This window comes from Protobothrops mucrosquamatus, unplaced genomic scaffold (genome assembly GCF_001527695.2).
Source record: "Protobothrops mucrosquamatus isolate PMUCROS unplaced genomic scaffold, P.Mucros_1.0 scaffold455, whole genome shotgun sequence".
Classification (NCBI taxonomy): Eukaryota; Metazoa; Chordata; class Lepidosauria; order Squamata; family Viperidae; genus Protobothrops; species Protobothrops mucrosquamatus.
Genome location: NW_015386778.1, coordinates 31,974 through 38,784, shown reverse-complemented (window position 1 = coordinate 38,784; position 6,811 = coordinate 31,974).

Sequence of the window (6,811 nt, the reverse complement as noted above, 5' to 3'; positions counted from 1 at the left end):
TATCCACCCCTTATCTTTTGTGCAGACTGCTGTCTCAGTGGTTAAGAGTACGGTACTTGGAATGGTCCTTCCCACTTGGATTGGAGTGTTTCCTCTTTCCAGATTTTGATTAGCACCCACTGTCCTGGTTGGAAATGATGCACCACAAAGTCAAGTGGGGGGTGTCTGTGCCAGCAGTCCTTTGTTCGTGAGAAAAGATAAAGCAAAGGACAGCCCCAGTATCTAATTCTTTATAAACATGTCATTAGTTTCATATTGTGGAATTTCTCCCACTTAAGGTAATTTAAAATAAACTTGAAAGCATTGAAATGGCCTCACCACTAGATGTCATAGAGCTTTTTATTTACTTGTTTACATATCATATATTTATCACAGATTTGTTTAACTAAAGTATAAATACAACCATCCTGTTTTAGAAAAGTATCAACCATTCCTTGTGACCCCCCTTCAGTGGCTGCTTCTATGTCCTAGCTATTGCTTTCAACATCCATCTCCCATCTGGCAACATCCACTTCCCACTTTCTTCTACTTTCCATTTTTCTATACATTTGAGCTGACCATGTTAATGACAGTCTCCCTGCTTCCAATAATTTTAAAAGCAACTTTTTGCTTCTTTCTATTATCCATTCTTTCACTTCCCTTCTGCCACTCTGGCCTAACTTCTTTCTTTTCTTCTTCCACAAGTACATCTTCTGTGCTTCTTCCAGAAGCTCATTCATAGACTTCTTTGACCACCCATCAATTGTTGGCAACATAATTGAGTTTTAAAAGGGCCTGGGTGGTTTCTTCATCAGGATCCATTCCTGAGTACTTCCTTATAGTATCTTTTGGTCTTTCCAGAAACTCCATAGGAGTTTCATCCTTCTTCTGTCTAGCCTCAGATACTTTAGAAACATTTTGGGATTTTGGTACTGCTTCTCTAATTCCCTTTATGATCATGTTTCTAAGGTTTTCCATATTTTGTCTATCTGCTAGTACATTATTATTCCATTTTGGCCTAGCAATTGGGTATTTTCCTTCTTCATCAACATTATTTCCATTCTCCCTGTTATATACTCTTATGGCAGCTTTTCTAATTAGGTCTCTTTCCTCTGGGTTAAATAAAGTTTTCATAATGGAAGTAAGTTCATCCCATGTGTAAATACTGGGTCCTAGTAACTGGTCAATTTGTTCTGCTACACCTGTTGGATCCTCTATTAATTTCTTTAATTCTTTTTTAAGCATCTTGACTTCACTACTTCTTACTTAGAGGATCTTGGACATAACCCACCAGAGGAAGTCCTCCATGTACACCACTTGCCACTTCCCTTAAGGGGAATAGTTTATTTTCTTCTAGTTCATTACAATCTCTTGGTATTTCCCTTTTCTGATGTTGGTGACTATTGACAGTTTCGATTTCACAGTTTCCGAAAGGCAAATTGTCTAAATCCCTTTCATATTGGTCTCCCTCTCTCAGTGGAAATAATTCTACCTCCATATCTTCTAACTCCTTCAATTTGATTCTTCTTTCCTGTCTTACATCTCGCTCGGTTTCAGTTAGACCACTTGCAAGAAGGGAATTGTTCAAATCTCTTCTACACTCTTCTCTCTCTCTTCTTAATTGCTTAGGTTGTTCTAGGGGCCGAACCTGAGGCACAACCTGTGGTAAAGCCTGAGGCAAGGCTTGAGGTAAAGCCTGAGGTAAAACCTGAGGGAATTGTTGGGGATTATAGGGAGGAGGCAAGTAATATTTGTTAAAGTCTTCTCTCTCCCTTCTGTCTCTTTCTTCTGTTATTAGTTCCTGGTCCTTTAATTTGTCTTCTTTTTCTTTGTCAGATTTATTCTCCACCTGCTCAGGTTGCTTTCTTAGGAACAGATAGTCTGTCTCTGGAGGCCATTTATCTGGCATCCAAATGAGGGCATAATTAAGCTCCTCAGGGGTCTTATCTTTCTTATTCAACACATAATTATACAAAGACTGACAAAGAAAGAAATTAAAACTATCTAATCTTGGCCACGGTGTTCCCTCATCTATTTGTTTTTGTCCCTAAATAAAATAGCAATATTGTATCATCAAGTCTTTATCTAAATATTTCACCATTCTATGATATGGAGGATACTTCTATTTAGCCAGGATTTTACCAAGGGGACTGTTAGGAGGTATGGAAACTTTATCCATCGCCCCCTTCACCTCCTCTTGATCTTTTTTGGAAAGTCTATTACCCATGAATGGTTACTGTTTAGCCCTCAAGTCCTGACTGATCTAATCAGACCATCTTTCACTTCACCAAGTCACTTTCTCCATTTCTGGCCAATCTCCTCACGGAAGTATGGTAATGCATACTCAGGAGTCCACTCTTGTTTTGCCTTGTCAGCCCTAATGGCCGTCAGGGCGGCTCATTCACACTCTCACAGATCTCAGACTCAGACTAACCTACCCACCCAGCCGCCCAGGTAAATAACTCCCTTTTCTTACCTGGGTCTGTGCACAGAGTTTTCCGGCGTTGGATATACAACTCACCTTCGTGTTAATTTCTAGAATGACCTAACCAACTTTGGTCCAGGAATCCACTATTTGATGTCTGGGTCCTCACAGGTGCTGGGCCGGTTGTTGTCGCTTTCTGGAAACCATCAAAATCGACATGGTGCCTGTTCCCTTAGGGGACGGTGACCCTCTGGGTCTGGGGACCGTTTGGATATCCCGGACGAGCCCCCAAATTATCTGGAACGTGGCTCAGATTTCCAAAGACAAACAAACTCACTTGGGATTCCAGGAACAAAGTTTTACTGAAAGAAAGCTTTTGCAAAGGCTGGTGGTCTTAAACTCACGCAGGAGGTTAAGCCACACACATAATTTTTAAAATCTCATATTTGTGATTTTAACTTCTCCTCTCAGGAAGCTGGTTCCCCCCCCCATCGCACTCAACAGCCCACCTGCTCATCCCGATCAGCTAATCCAAAGTGCCTAAACAGAATACATTTCAGTTCATCCCCTCCCAGGAAAAAGCCCTTATATTTCATATACCTGTTAACCATGACCTTTTGCTGACATTAGCCCTATATTTTATATTTCCTCCTGCTTGCGGTTACATTTAGCTTCCTACAGACCTTACATATTTCAAAGTAATTATCCTGCGTGTGTCAAAGCTCCTACTTCTAAAAAGCTTGCGTTACTCCATTTTGCCATTGTTAAGCTTGCTCCTTAAATTTCAGCTGATCTTATTAGGATTAAATGTCTTCATATGATACTGCCAATGTGTTACCCTTGTCTGTATATCTTTAAAATAAGATGGGTTTGTACTGCCCACCTTTCAAAGGATATCATTAAACAATTTCTGATATTATTTTATCTCTTACACCATGATGTCATTCCATGTTCTATTTCTGAATCCATATTTATTATCCTGGAATTATAACAACATTTGAAAGTCGACAGATTCCCCAATCTGATCATATCTTCTCCTCCCTTTTGCAGGCAGGGGTAACTTGTATCCCACAATGCTCTTTTTCCTTGCCCATCCCCAGCACACATTGAATGTGCAGCAAGAATTCTGAAACAAAACAGCTAGATTTTAGTGGCACAGTTTTAAGCTTGGTAGGGTATTTGGAGATGTAGGGATGGAATCATGGGAGCAGTTTACTTCCCAAAGACTCTTTTCCATCCATCCCCTCCAAAATGGGCTGAAAATTTGTCCCCATACTATCTGGTGACCTCAAAATATCCCGAGACAGCTCCTGTGGTCCTCTAGAAGGCCATGAGGCCAAATTGTGGCATCCTTTCTTTAAATGTTGCCAACCCCTCCCTAATGTAATGAATCTCAAACAGACCACAACAATGTTTCTCAGAAAGAAGTGCCTGCATAGTCATTCCACTAAAGAGAGAAGAAAAAAACCCTGCAGTTATCTGAAGTCTGATGTATAAGCTTAGGCAAGTCACTTTCTCCCTTTGTTTATATCTTCTATTTACTCTGATTATCAATACATGCTTAAAAGAAGATGTTTATAGCATGCCTTGCCTCCATAAGATGCTGGACTGCCATTCTTGAAGTATCATTCGTGTGTGTGTGTGTGTGTGTGTGTCTGAGAGAGAGAGAGAGAGAGAGAGAAAACAGAGCACTCTTTTGGCATACAAGAAGCACCCATCCATCTGTCTCTGCATCTCTCACACACATACATATTAGCATATATGTTTTCACACATTTCTGTCTATTCTGGCAAGGTTTTTTTTTACTATATAGAGGTTCGTTTAAATCCCAGAAATAGGATTTGAAACAAAAAAAAATCATAGAGAGGAATTAACATATCATATAAGTTGTCAGTTATTGGGCACCAAAGTGGTTTTAATCATGGCAATGCAACAAATTTAATGTTTCTAAAATATGATGAGAATTTTTTGTATTAATGTTTTTGGGTTGATTTGTTTAATTATCCAAATAACACTTTTTTCTTTATATTCCATGTTTTCCTGAAAATATAATAAGACCTATTCCAAAAATAAGCCCTAGCTTGATTTTTTGGTGTGGGCCCAATATAAGCCCTACCCCCCCAAATAAACCCTAGTTTGGACCCCACCCACCCACCCGCCTGCCTCTTCCCTTTCACTTCCCTATAGAGCAGGGGTGTCAAACTGCCGGCCCGCGGGCCAGTTTCATCATACCGGAGCCGCGCCCACCCCATTGCCGGCAATGGCAAAAAAGCTCCGATACATTGTGCGATGTCATGTGACGTCGCGAGTTTGACATGTCTGCTATAGAGGATGGGCTTTGTCCCCTTACCCAATCCCCCTCAACTGTTTTGGAGCCAGGGGGGAATGATGGTGAAAGGCCTCCACAGCTGCTGCTCATCAGCCACGTCTAGCTCTGGAGGGGCTTTCTTTGGTCCCCACCATCCCTGCCCCGCCCCGCCCTGCAGATCACCTGCCCAGTGGTGGCTGCTTCTTCCTCCTCCTCCACCTGCTGCTTTGGTCTGCTTCACGAGGCCTGGTCCCCATTTGCCGTTTCAATAGCAGCAGCTGTGAAGGCCTGCAGCTCTGCCTCTGGCGCTTTTGGCCCCCTGGCCCCCTTCACAGTCCTGCCCACACAGCCACTGAAGCATCAGGCAGAGCCCTGGAGGGTTGGAGAGGGTGCTGAAGCAAGCGAGCATCCTGCCTGCAGTGTTCGTGCCGGCTGCCCCTTCCCCACCAGAGCTGGAATGCTGCCACATTTCAGTAGATGCTAGCCTTCCTTCCGGCAGGCCTGGGCAGCTGCTGGAGAGAGACAGGCCTGTTTCAGCACCTGGTGCCATTGGGTTTTTTTTAATCCATCGCATTTCTCAATTACATTTCTCCATCGCATTTCTCCACCACTGCGTGCAGGGAAACAAAAGAAGTTTGTGGGACTAAAAAAAAAAGTTCAAGCAGACCTTTCAACTTCTCACACACAAAAAAAGATCTCGCAAAGTTGGAAGGTCTGATTGAACTTTTTGTTTTTAGTTCCATAAACTTTTGTTTCCCTGCATGTGGCAGCGGAAAAATGTGAAGGAGAAACATGATGGAGCTGGAAATCAGGTTAGTGAAGAAATGCTTGGGGGAAGTGAGGTCATCTGGGTGGTGGTGCGCCAAGCTCTCCAACTCCACGGCAGCAGAGAAATGTGACGAAGCTGGAAAACAGTTGCAAGGCAAACTCCCCAAGGGCGCCAGGCATTGAAACGGGCCCATCTCTCTCCAGCAGCTGTCCAGGCTCGCTAGAGGGAAAGCTGGTATCTACTGAAACGCAGCAACATTCCAGCTCTGGCGGGGAAAGGGAGCCAGCATGGGCACTGCAGGCAGGCACCTGCTTGCTTCAGCACTCTCCTCAACCCTCCCGGGCTCCGCTGGTGCTTTGGCCCCGGGCTGCTGCCTCCCTACTCACCTCTTGGGTGGGCTGGGTCAGGAAGGCGGATCCCCATCATCCCGGGGCAAAGGCCTCCACTCCACTTGGAGGAGCTTCAGCCTGGCTGCTCCCACCTCGGTGTCCTTCCCACTGTCACACAGCATGGTGACCCCAGGGCTGCAGGGGCTGTCCTGGCACAGGAAGGGCACATGCACCCCCTCCCAAACTCTCTCATACCTTTAGTTGGTCCGCTCCCACGCTCTGAGGTTTGCCCAATTGCCACCATGCTTCGAAGCTCTGCGTCTCTACCACATGCACCAGGCCATGGCCTGCTGTTTGTACTGAACATTGTCCCGACCCACCCCCGTGCCCTTGCCACCTGCTGTATGTAAGACATCCCCTGAAAATAAGACCTAATGGGTCTTTTGGTCATATATATATATATATATATATATATATATATATATATATATATATATATATATATATATATATATGTGTGTGTGTGTGTGTGTGTGTGTGTGTGTGTGTGTGTGTGTGTGTGTGTGTGTGTGTGTGTGTGTGTGTGTGTGTGTATGTGTATGTGTATGTGTATGTGTATGTGTATGTATATGTATATGTATATGTATATGTATATGTATATGTATAATGAAATAACTAATTAATTTACGATCACCAGGAGGGTTTAAATAAAAATACTTTAATTGAAAACCGAGCTTTTGTTGGGAGCTCCCAACATCCTCAGGGTTAAAAGCCAGTTAAAGGAATGATTTAAATAATGTTTGTTAGCATTTGTGCTCGGTTCTTGGAGCAAGTCCTCAGTCTTGTCTGGTTGGTCTGCATTTCAATCGTTTTTATGGTGTTTGCATCCTGTTTGACTCTATCATTTATTTTGACTCTTTTGCTAACTGTCTCAGTGCCTTTCTCTCTGTTATCTGTCTTGGTGTTTCTAGCGCTGACCAAACTCTGTTGCTCTGTCTGTT